The sequence below is a fragment of the Hirundo rustica genome, chromosome 14 (assembly GCF_015227805.2).
Source record: "Hirundo rustica isolate bHirRus1 chromosome 14, bHirRus1.pri.v3, whole genome shotgun sequence".
Lineage (NCBI taxonomy): Eukaryota > Metazoa > Chordata > Aves > Passeriformes > Hirundinidae > Hirundo > Hirundo rustica.
This window is the reverse complement of record NC_053463.1, coordinates 8,534,917-8,548,030: the sequence shown is the minus strand read 5'-3', so window position 1 is coordinate 8,548,030 and position 13,114 is coordinate 8,534,917. Positions and strand designations below refer to the sequence as shown.

General features: G+C 42.2%; 1 long non-coding RNA gene across 1 annotated transcript in view; it reads left to right on the top strand.

The window, feature by feature from the left end:
• The window catches only part of LOC120759308 (uncharacterized), a 34,667-nt gene extending 22,071 nt beyond the window's left edge, over positions 1-12,596 (top strand). The window contains exon 3 of the long non-coding RNA XR_005703149.2: positions 11,896-12,596. This is a non-coding gene — a long non-coding RNA (uncharacterized LOC120759308). The remainder of the gene's footprint in view (positions 1-11,895) is intronic.
• Positions 12,597-13,114: the final 518 nt, after the last annotated feature.

Below are 13,114 nucleotides of genomic sequence, written 5' to 3'. Positions count from 1 at the left end.
TAATTGTTCTATTCTTCCTCTACGAAATCTTTCACTATAACCATGCTGATTTATCAGGGAACTGAGGAAAAGTAGTAAAAATGCATGAAAAAAAGGAGATGAAACATAAAGCACTGAACCATAACATTAATCTAAGGACACAATAGATTCTATAAGTTAAATATAAACTTCTCCTTAGAATATCTTGCTGGTATTTTTCCCTTAATACAATAGAATATTTGTGTTTAATTATCTGTGGTGATAAGTGAGATCTGTTAGAGCTATTAGAGAGACATTATTCAATTTTGCATTTACCCAGAAAGGAGATAATGATATCAATTTCATGTACATGTTCCAGTTTTGCAGCCTTTTCTCACTAGAACAATAATCCAGGAGCATTTCAGAATCCTCCTTTTGCTTTACACCATCCACTGCAACATGCTAAAAGAGCAATCATTTCCAGAGATAACAAATTATCAAGCATAAAGCACTGGAGCAGCACAAGGCAGTGGCAGTGCTGCTCTGGCTGGTTAAACAAAGAACAGCTTAAGATGTGGGAGTGGAAGAATGCATTTAAAATGCATCCACAGCATCATAGCTCTCATGGACTGATAACCATTCATGGCAACTTCACTTCCAGAAGTCACTTCTTGCTCCTCTCTCACAGCATTCAGCCTGATATTTTTTATTCTGTGGTGATTCCCCAGGCAGCACTCTTTCAGCTCTGGGCTGTAGTTGGTTCCTTCACTTGGAAGTAAAAAAAAAAAAACCCAAAACCTACTTATTTCCTGGGTCTGCCCAGGTTCAAATGGAAACTTTAAAGAATTTGTTATGTTCCAAAGCAGAAGATGAGGTGTGCAGCGCTGCAGGTGCCTGGTGGCTGTTGAAGGTTGGGGTCTCACCTGTGCTGTGGTGTTTTAGCACAGGTCACCATGTGTTTGAGGTGAGAGCAGGTCAGGGCTCACAGCTCTGCTCTGAGGTGCTCTCAGGCTGGGCTGTTTCACTAGTTCAGAAACATCCAGTTCTGTGACAGCTGCTCCTTGGAATACTACTCAGCCTAATTTTCTAAACTGTGAAGGAAACTGTCACAGTTTGGGTTCCTCCTACCCTTCCAATCACAACACATATTGTATTAGTTCAGGCGTGATTCACACACTGAATGTTTATGAGCTCCCTCTGAGTGTGTTTTACTGAAACAAGCTCTGACAGTTGCTAAAGATTTTCAGTGGTAAAAATACACTCTTTGTGATTCAGGCTGTCCCTAGGCTCATTAGAGCAGCAGAGAAATATGTGTGTCTTGAGATACCCTGGCCAAGATGTGCTTTCCTCTGATGAAACAACTCAATCTGCTAAAGATTCTTTTAGAGAAATACCCAAACAATTAATATGTTTGTTTATTACCGTAATTCCCACAGGTAACAGTACCAAGAGGTTTTATTTGACTTAGTTACTGCTCTGGAAATGCTAAATGAAAAGAAACCTCTGACTCAGATGTGAAGGTTGGGGTTAAACCTCTCTGAATCCTGGGAGCCCAGAGCTAGGTTTGCTCTTGTTTGGGGAGCTGTCCAGGCAGGAGGCTTTTAGCCTAATAGAAGGACTTGTTTTCATGTTTCTTTTGCTTCTTCTGTTGGGAACTTCTGTATTTGCTCACACTGCATCATGTCTGGTCCCAGGAGGAGCTGCCCAGGCCATCTGGGAAGCAGCTTCAGTTTCACATTTCATTTTAATAGCAAAATGTGAAGGTTTGGCAATTCACTAATTCTTGTGCCTGAGTTCTGCTTGTGAATATCTCTGCATATAAAATCTACACCAGTACACAAACCACTTCTACTCTTACCTATAATCCAAACACCCTTTCTGGAGAACTTGTGCCCATCTCCTTCTTATCTTATTTTAAACTAGGAGATTTTTGGGGCAGTGTTTTTTCTCACTCTGGCATCACATGTATCCGAGTATAACACAGGAACCAAAGCTCTATTTTCTGGCAAAACTTATAGGGTGATGAAGATAACAGCCTTGAAAGGATAACAACATTTCTTCTCATCCCTTTTTCACCATCTTGTGAAATTGTTATTGCCACCCATTACTCTGATTTTCCTGTGAGTTTTGCTGGCAGAAGTGACTTTGCATCACTGCTCTGCCCCAAGCAGCTCCTCTGGCTTTGCAGATCACTGCAGAGCAGTGAGATGTGGATCCAAGCAGGATCAGTCTTTTGCAGACAGTGGCTCAGGCCTGAATTTGAAGGAAAATGTGCACAAGCATAAGCTCAGATATCTGTAAAACTCTCCCACAGTCTGACTGTCAGCACTGTGGAGTTTTTTACATATTAATCAGCGTCAGAGGAGACAATCTGATCTCAGGAGGGTGAATGCAAGTGTGAAATTCAGTGATGGACTCTCAACACATTGTAGAATATGGATAAGAAATTAATTTGGCATAAATTGAAAAGTTAGTCAACTGGTCTTGTGATTTTGTACTGTGAATTTCCCCTTGTGGTAGTACTGGCCATTTACTTAAGAGTTGGACTCAATCCTTGTGGGGCCCCTCAAACTCAGAATATTATGGGAGTTTGTGAACTGTGTCCACCCAAAATAATAAAACCTGCAGGGCTGTGAGGTTACAGAATCCATGCAGGAACAGTAGTGCACCTCTTGCTATGCACAAAGCATCCCACGGATCCTTATCTCTGGGCCAACCCCAATTCCTGGGTTCCATAATGGGATAAGCTTTCACAGAAAGAGGTTTTCATTGTCAAAATCATTTTTTGACTCTGTACATCTACCTGTTATAAACTATCACTCTGACAAGAATAAAATCCCCTTAAATCCCAAATGCTGTTGGATTACTGACAGCCTGAACTCCTAATTCACTTGTCACCCAAGAATAATTGTTTCAAGATGAATGCCTGTCACTCCTGTGTACTATTTTATGTATGAAAATCAGCGCAAAATTTCAAAAATAGCAATTAGATCACAGAGCAATAGATTTCCACTTCCCTCTGCAGTGTTACAATTGCAGTGTTACAATTAATGCTCTTTCTGGACTTGTAAGAGCTCTGCATGTTGCTGTAGAAAGGGGCACATCCGGGTGACCAAGGTTTAATTTTAACTAACATGATGCTAATGAGCTGTTACCCCTGAATGGGGAATAGGAAGCAGAAGAGAGAATAGAGATACAGGATCCTTCAGCTACAGACAGTGTGGACTAAGTCCATTGAACTGAAGTGTGCAAACAATTGGTACAGACATCCAAAAGATGTGACAGCTTCTTTTCTGTGCAGTATTAACACCAACCGCTTTACCTTGGCAACATATCCATTTTAGTGTTAATAGAAAATGAGTCACTGAAGTAATGTATTCTAGAACTAAAGAAATTTAAAAATGTAGGTTTTCAACAGAGGGCTAACACAAGAGAAGCTGTGTCAGGGAAGCACAGTGAAGTACTGCTGCACACAACCTATATTCTGAAATCAGATGTGCTAGATAATACTTTTTTTATTTTCATTCATAACTCTAAAAACTAGCAAAAGAAAGCACACTTATGGATACATGGGGGTAAAAGGAGCATAAAGTTCAAGCACCAGTTTGGGGCTATAAATCCTGCCTTGTACTAACTCAAGTATTTTTAATAAACGTTCATGTTGAGGCTGAAAGGTCTATAACTTTGTACACTTTCCTTGGTAAAAATCCCATGTCATGATATATAGGCCACTAGAGAATGAATAAAGAGAGTATAACTGGGCCTGTTTCAGACCAGCAGATCTTGCTACCAGATAACACTATCATTAGCAAGTGGATAATTACTAGTAATTAATTTCAATAGGATTTATTGTGTTGTAACAGCCTCTTAGCTCCAGTCCTAAAGATGTGGTTGGGAATATGATCTGCTGAACTCGTAAGTCTCTCGTAAAAGATGAAAAGTCCTCTGTGCTTGCAGAAGGCAACTGTTAATGTTCAAATCACAAGGCTGGACTTCTCATACCTACAACATCCTTATCGGAGCTGTTATAAACCTTTTTGGCCCAGGGAGCTGCTGTGAGTTTCTGACATGTCCTACCCCTGCCCCCTTACCAAATAAGAAAGTGTCTGGGACAGAAAAGCACACCTTTCCTGCTCTTTCCATGATAAGATGCAGACAACAGGCTACATGAGGTGGGGGAAGGAAATAATGGTTGCTGGCACCTTCTTGTGTAGGTTTGAACCTGCTTTGGTAAGAAATCGTTTGTGAAATGATTGGTGTTGGCTGCATCAGCACGGCACGAGCTGCTCTGCTCAGAGCTTTCACAAGCTGCTCCTCTGGCTCTGCTCTTCTCCTTCAGAGCTGAGTCACCCTGGTACTCCCCTGAAGGAAGGTGTTCACTGTTCAGGAAAACAGAGGCTCTGCTGGAGGGATGATGCAGATCTTTATCTTACCTCTGTACTCTTCAAGGTCTGCGCTGTGTCTGGAGACTGCAGCAGCTGCTCTTTCTCTGATGGAGCTGTAACCAGCAGTGCCTGTGGTGCCCTGAAGATGTGGGTGTTATGAAGCAGAGAGCTGTGCATTTGCACCTTATTTTGGGGTGTGATGGAGAGTGAGGAAGTATCTTCTGTTCTCTCAGTTCAGTGTATCTTCTTTTCCTTGTGGGAACTTATAGAATATAAATTATAGTCAGTACAGACTTAGAAGCCTTGTCCTTGCTTGGCTTTCTCCTGCTGGAAAAGTCCTTAGTCACAAAAGATAAAAGCTTCTCTGAAATATATTAAACTATTCAAACCTTATTACATGTTTATGTCCGTCTAGCAGGAGATTTTTAGTACTGAATATACAAAGCATCACCACGTAGATCTGTAGACTCTAGTGGTGGTGAGAATGAGTTGAATTGACTTTCTTTGGTAAAGTGAGAGGAAAACAGGACACCTAAAGGCCCAGCCTGGAGTGAGTATGCTGTGCTGATAGACTCACTGATTTCTGTGGAAACAAGAATTATTCTGTGTATATAACAAAAACTGCTCAATGTGAAAGAAGATTCTGCCCTTCTCAGTGATAATGTCTCCCCTGGTAAGTCTGTGTGCTTTGCTGGCTATTCCCTGTGTGATTAATTCAGACAAGAGCACCCTGGTGAAAACCCCATGTCTTCCAGAGCCAGCACTCAGTGCAGCACTTTGTCACAACTCCCCTGCCAGCACAGGAGGGGTCCCGTGTGCTTCCCACGCAAGCAGGATGCCCCAAGGACGAGGGCACACAGCAAAAAACACCACTGGGAATCTGTCTCATGAGTCCTGGTCTCCTGCTGGACTAAAAAGCAATGGTGCCAAAAGAGTGGTACAGTCAGGAGAATTGTCCTGGGTGGAAGAACATGTTGTTCAATACAAATGTTCCTGTATGAGAAAGCAGAGGGAAGAAATGAGCCCAGTTTGTACAAAGGATTGGAAGGAACTCCCTGCTAAAGAACAGTGCAGTAGAGGCAGGGTGAGAATTCCTTTCTGCCCAGGTACATAAAGACAAGTCCATGCTACCCTGAGCAGCTCAAAAGTAAATAAACCCCCCACCCCACCCATAAAAACCCCAAACCAACACCCCCAAACAAAAAAACCCAGCAACTACTGAGATGTAATTGTTAACTGCTCAGGAGTGCGAGCAAAGGGAGAAGCAATCTGCCTGCCAGACCACAGATTGGTTTCATCCCTTGCCATCCCATGTTAGCCTGTTCTCCTGGAAGGCTCACACATATCCTGGGTAACAATTCTTATTAAATAAAATGTAATTTTTGCTGAGTTTCTGCTTTATGCCCTAGTTTCCACTCAAGAGTACCAGCCATTCAGAAGGAAAAGCCTCTCTATTTCCCCCCCTTGAAGATCACATCATTATATCCAGATATTTTGTGCTCTTTGACATTTTTAATGAGTAATGCTTGAAAAGGCTGCTGGCTCTGGCTATTGTGTGAAGCAGTGTCTGAGACGGACATTAGCAGAAAAGCTCTCAATCCAACTCAGGAGTGATATTGCTGATGTGCCTTTCACATAAGGTGTTTTATCCCTTATTCTTATGTTCAGATTGATGGATTTGCTGGGATTATTCCTTCTGGGCTAATAGCTGCAATTTCTTTGTACATAGAAAATTTAAAAGGAGTAGTACATTTGATCGATTTGTTCAGGAACTAGGTGTGATTTTTGGGAATGCATTTGAAGTGTCAGATGTTGAAAGCTAATTGCATATTTAACTGCTGAGCTGCACTGAGGTTTAACTTTAGGACTGAGGGCAGGATGAGTCCCTAGGTTCACATGACTGGTTAAATGCTAACAGAGCAATTCAGCCTTTTCCGTTCAACTTCCACCTGATTTTGTTCATGGCTGCATTTTTACCTCCCTCCTGCCACCAGACATTCCTCCTTGTGGACAACCCTGCTAACAGCTCAAACTGAACTCTGAGATGAACCAAGCTGTCCTGAGAAATTGTGCCTGCCCCATCTCTGGAAGTGTTCAAGGTCAGGCTGGATGGGGCTTTGAGCAACCTGGGCTAGTGGAAGGTGTCATGTTCAGAAGGGATGGAAGAGGTGATCTTTGAAGATACTTAACAACCCAAACCAACCTCTGAGCCCATGCAGTTTAGGACTTTAAAGAAAAGTTATCTGCCCAAAACTTGGTCTCCTTGTTAACATAGTACCCATGATAGGCACTCTCCTGCCTGGCTACTGCCTGTACATAAATCTTGGTAAGAACTTTGTTTTGGTAAATATTTAGTTTTGGTGGGTTTATGAGTTAGGGTGGCAGGTAAATCATCAGCCTTGAGGGGACTGCATAGCTTCTGTCCCACAGGTATGTGCAGGCAATGGACTCAAGGCTGATTTACTCCTGGTGAGATCTGGCCTTGGATTATTACACACCTGCATGTCTTCCCACCTTTTCACGACAGCCTGTCTGTTCCCTGCTCGGTTTTCTCTCTAATTTTTCCCTGGGTTATTTTTCACTGTTGTTTTTTGCACTTCACCTGAATGTTAAAGGAAGGACTTTCAAGGGATGATATAGTATACTCGACTGTGTCTTGGGACAGAAGAATAGGCTAAATACAGTTTTAGAAATACTTTCTTGCCCCCTCTTTCATCATTCTATCATTTTAAGACAAAACTGCAATTTCAGCAAGACTCTTCACGGGTCAATGAAAAATGAGTTGAATTCTCCATCTTCCCCTGCAAGAATAAGCATTAAGCTGTGAAATGGCACATCTTTATTAAAATGCCAAGACCACTACTGTCAATTTCAATATTTTCATGAAAGACACGGAGTAATTATTTTTCAGAACAAATACTTGTTACAGAAACACCTCCAACCCTTAAAACCAAGAAATCCTGTGGCAAGTCACTCAGTTACCAGTGGCTTTATGTTAAATAAGTCTCAATTACATTCCAGTACGACCAAACGTGACATTCTCTTTCATGTGTGAGGAAAGTGAGGGAAGCATTGCAAGAGAAGCTGAACCAAAATCTTTTCCAGTTTGTGTTGCAAATCTGTACTTGGGGACATAAGTGTTGCTATGTGCCTACACACATGCCATGTCATTAAAGATTACATTGTTTAGTATATGCAGTATTGCTATATAAATGTGCAATTAATCACATTCTATTTCATGCAATTACTTTTTTTGTGCTTTGTTACGGGCACATTCTGCCCGTATCCAAAATCTTTAGGTTTTATATAGCCAGTTTTTGTATGTAATGCCAGAACAGATTAGGAACTGCAGAGCTGTGCAGAAGGGCCAAGTGCAGAACTAACACCATCGGCAGTTTTCTGTCACTGGTATGTTTCTGTCCTGACACTTCTCTTTCAGGGTTGTGCCAGATCAACCTGTCTTGAGGAACCTGCTTTCTTTTTATTCCTGTCCATAATTGCTGTAACTTGAGCTGAATATGATCAGTACTTCCAGAAAATTGTCCTAAAATAGATTTTCAGTGTTCTTCCTAGATTTTTGTCTTTGATTTTGCTTTCTGAATCAAAGCCACTTTAAATACCTGTGCTTCAACTAGCTGTGATTTAGCAGTGAGATTCACTCTAATTTTGCAAGTCTTTTTACTTCTCCTTTAAACCACTTACCTTCAGTTTTAGGCTCCTACAGTATCAATCTTTCACACAAAGCAGTGCCTCTCTCCCTGAAAGGAATGTCTGTTTTCACTCCAAAAATCCAGCTAGGGAGATCAAAAAAGGACTTGGCAGCTTTTGGCAAGAAGTCTTGAGAGCATCCAGCTAAGAACCCCTGTGCTATTGCAGAAGGGGGAAGGCAGGTTCATCTGACAGCGTTGTGGAGAGCTGAGCAGAAGAGGAGAGAGGAGGAATCTCCTCCTCCTCCAGGCTGGCTGCTGCTCCAGCTGCTCAGACACGGAGGTGTTTGGGCTGCAGATAATCAAGCACATTCACATTCACAGCACTGGTTAACATGAAGAAAAAGAGGTTTCAAGAATCAGTCCTGTCTGCCACATACATTTGCTATCTCCAAATTCCAGGAAATAGATTAATTCAAATTTTGCTGATAGATAGCAAGAGCCAAGTCTGTGTTACGACACATGGAACAGGGGGAGAAGATGCCACCCTCCCATTTATATCAAGGAGAAGAATAAAAGCTGTGGAAGAAAGGCCATAGCAAACACAAGCTCCTCTGATCCTGGACCAGCCCAGAGCACAAGAGCTGTGGGTAGACAGGTTTGTCCTCTTGCTGAGAATCCCCACAACCAGAGGGACAAGAGCAGGAACAGGGAGAGAGCTGCAGGATTTTTCTGCAGGTGACATTCCCCAGGGATAAGGAGTTGCCAGGAGTGACAGCACCAGAGCACTCCTCTTGTGAGTTGCATCCCATCCCCTCTATGCAAGGAAGAATATTTCAGTTCTGGGTTGAGGAATTTTTCCCTCTTATTGTGTGAGAAAAACTGGACTCAATTTTTTTCTAGTCAGGCAGTCACTTTCCTCAGCCCATCTTCCTTCAGGGGCACCCTGGCCATGGAAAGCTGAATGGATGCTGAGCCCATGGTAATGAACTGTGATTGCTCCTACTTGTTCTCTTGCCTTGTGCTGCATCTTCAACTCACTGTGTATCTTGACTGCCATTCATTAGCTTTGCTTCTGTTTTCTTGGCAATCATCATGATAATTATTCACCTCTTTCATGCACATTGCACAAATTCCTAAACTCCCAAAATAAGACACCTCAGGGATATGAATAGGAGACACATAGGTAAGTCCTGTTCTGCATCATGCTCCTGAATATTTACAAGGTAATTTCAAAATGAGAAATAAGTGCAGCTAATGAGTTATAGCTCAATGCTTCCCCATGGATATATACTTATATACTTATTCTGCCTCTTGATCACTAAGGAAACATGTCATGTGCAGGGAGGATCAGCACAACAAGACCAAAATGTAAATGAAAAAGGCAACTTTGAATAATCTTTATTTACAAACAAATAGAAGCAAAAATTCTCATTAGGGAAAAAAAAAAAAACACCACAAAAAAACCCCAAGCCACACCAAACATTCTTTTCCCTATTGACAAGATTTCTTTTTTTGTTTCAAGCTTTTCTGATAGAAAAATAAAAGAAGAAGGGAGATTTTGTAGCTATTACTCTCTCCAGGGGAGAGTTGTTCAGAGTAGTTTTACCAGAATGATCTACTAATGAGAATTTTTCCTCAAATTCCCTTTCTCCTTGCCTGAAGAGACTTTATTCTCTTATCCTGAGTCCTATGAAATAGGACAAAACACAGTCACAAATAAGAGATGAAAATCACAGCATTAATAATCCAGGAAGTTCCCGAGGGGAGGATTTGCAGGATGGCAGAACTCCTGCTGGCAGGTGCAGAGTGACTGCAGTGACCTCTTGAGCCATGGGTGCACTGAAGGTGTGTGGGAGCTGCTCGTCCACTATGGAGCAGATCAGAGGGATGATATGAAAATCTCCCCAGCAGCAGCTGTCTCCTGAAAGAGTAGGAGACGAAGTAAGAGCTGTCTTACTCTTACTGTCTTTAGACTTCTTAATGGTGCTGAACTCAGTGCTCTGGAAAACCTCTAGGCACCCTTCACTCTGCATTGTGTTTCTTGTCACTGAGTTACACAACTCCTCGATCTGCAGCCCCATGGGTTTGGTGAGATCACCCTGGGACCCTGCCAGCTGCCCCCTGAGGCCGCCCTGCCATGAAGGAGCTGAGGTGACACACCTTGGGGCAGAGACTTGTCCTCTCTGAGCTTGGCATTGCCACGGAGCAGCACTAGGGGCTGGTTTGGGGAGATGCCCCTGATCATCTACCCAGCTTCATGCCAAGAATCACTTTCAAGGGTTTTTGGTAAAGAAGCAGAAGAGGCAGGGTGTAAACTAAAGGTGAGCTAAAGGCCACCTGGCCCTGTCTCCAGAGCAGCCCAACACTGGGCGGGCTGAGGTCGATGGAAGCTGCATCTGCCAATCCATGGGCTCTGCTGCAGCTCCCTCTCCCAAGACAACCCCATCCCTCCTGGGCTGAGAGGTGGTTTGGACAGTGTACAGGTACCCCTGCAAAATCAATCATTCATTCTTGTCAGAGGGTGTGGGGTGTTAAATCAACCTCGTCAAGCATTGTCAGAAGCAGGGTCCTGCCAAGGGAAGAGTGGAATTCCTTTGTGTCTGGAAAGAGCCACCTCTGCTGTCCAGGACCAATTTGTCTCAAGGGGTATGGCCTTGCCAGTGACTCAGCCTCTCCCTCACTCCCAGGAACTCCTTGGATTTTTTCATGGCTCCCTTTTTTCCTTCTAATAGAGAAGTGGAGCACCTTCCTAAGATGATTAAAAAAAAAAATAAAAAAAATAAAAATTGTGCACTCTACCTCTGTAGCAGCAGCAGCACTGTGGGAGATGTTATTTACATGAACTTCATTAATATTTATAATCACATTTATAGACTTGTTCAGCAGGAGGCTTGATCAAGTCAGTAGTACGTCTGGAGAGCAGTCTTCGGTATACTACTTTTAATGAGAATAATTTGCATTTAATAAAGTGCCTGAGGTAGCAAGTTTCAATGCAAATTTGATTTTTCTTGGTGTTTGAGGAAATACTTGGATTAGTGGTTTGATTCCACGTCCATTTTCACTTGCAGTGATGGAATGAAAACAGACATCCAAATCCAAAGAATCAGGCTGACAGGAACAACGCGAGAATATGCCAAAAAAATAAAAGGAGCATTTCTTGTAATCTCTATGACATGGGTAATGCAGAATTAGAATTGGACCCTGATTGTTTTGAGTGTCTGCCTTTCTCTTTGCCATAATCCCTGGAGATAACTACGAGGGGTAGTTGGAGAAGCTTGGGGTCTTCTTCTGGTGCATTTAAAATAAGTTTTACCTGTTAAATCCACTTTTCCCTCCCCACAAATATTCATGCTCAGGCTGCTCTGGTCTCTAAATGTTCTAATTTCACCCGCCTGTGTTTGTGTGACTTCACGGAGACAGTGTTCAGAACCAGGCAATTTTCAGGACCAGCCCTTCAAAGGCATCCTTCTGCCACTGCAAAAAGCACCACATTCACTGGGCTGTAGTTATTTATAGGCTCAGGCCTCTCCACAAAAAGTTGAAAGGCCAAGGAGCTAATAGATGCAGAGTGACTTCAGAGGAAGATGGTGAACAGAAATAGATCCAGGAAAAAAGCACATCAGAAACCTCTCTCACTTATCCTGACCTCTGGGTAATTTGAGGGAAGGGATTTATAATCTTTTTGTTCTTTTCTATCGGCAAAGACACAGAAATATGCTATACCCAGTTATCTGCCCCACTGTTTCTCATTATTTTGTAGCTTTGTGATTTATTTTAGCCTCAAAATTATTTTTTCCCCAAAGCATTAGCATTCTACCATCACCAGTTTTTTACCTAGGCAGGTGCTTTGGCCAGGCCATGTCTGCAGTGGGGTCACCCTGATGGTGGTTTTTATTTCTTAGGAGCCATCACAGTGTGACCTCTGGAAGTGGTTACTGAGGAATTGACAACTGTGTGATAACAGCAACATCAGACCCCTGCTCAGAATCCTTGGTGGTACCTGTGGCTCCTCTGCATCACTTGAATGTTGTGTGGCACATTTCACAGAGCAACCCGCTGGCACAGAACGTGCCCAGGTTCCAGCTCTTGCTTTGGCTACATCATTTCATGTTTTGAGTTTTCAGCCAGCTGCTCTGCCACAAAGTAGGATATGACAAGGGCTTGCATGTTCTCTTATACTTCATGTGAGCCATAAGTTTTTGGATGCACAGTTACCTCCGACCATTCTCAGATGGTTGCTGAGCTTCCAACTCATAGCAAAAATGTTATGATAACTTTATTAACAAAATTACAGCTAAATTCAGTGTGTATGCTTGTGGTTTTAATGTTCTTGACCAGAAAATCATGGAGAAAAGGATTACCTTATGTTGTTGTTTATATAATGTGGTCTTTTGGAATGTGTGTCAACCTGTGGCAGGGGCATTGGAATTAAATGATCTTTAACTTCCTTCCCACCCAAACCATTCTAGGATTCTGTGATATTGTGGAGACTTAGAGTTGTTTTAAGCAGCTGTTACAATTTTTTTTTTCTGGATAGGCATATTCTGTTCAGCTTATTTTTAGATTTTGCTGTTATTTCAACAATTGTTCAGCAAACAATAAATGAAGGACTCATTGAGGGCTGACCTTGTAGAGATGAAAGGAGGAGGAATAAACAGAGGATCTGTGCCTGTAGGTGCTTGCAAACACTGAAACCTTGACCAAGGATGATTTAGAGCCTGAGCAGGGTTTATGTAAATGTTACAATTCTTTTGTATTCGTACCTCAGTGCTTCTTCACTTCCTCAGGAAGATATTTCTGTGTCCGAGGTCATTAATCTCCCCACACAACGTACCCTAATGCTTGAGATTTGTTAATACATTTGGCAGTCTTGCTTGTTGTTCTTAAGCATATATTGAATTTTTACACAGCAACTATTTATATAATTCCTGTAACATGCCAGAACAGCTTCCAGTTAGTGTCCAGAACTTTCTGGAAGAATTTTTTAAAAAGAAGGAAAGTTTTAAAAGATCTTACCAAAAACATTATCTACAAGGCACGGTGGAAAATCATAGACGTACCTCATCGGGACAAAACATTTAGATGCAAGTGTGAATTAAGACTCACAGTGTGAAAACTACA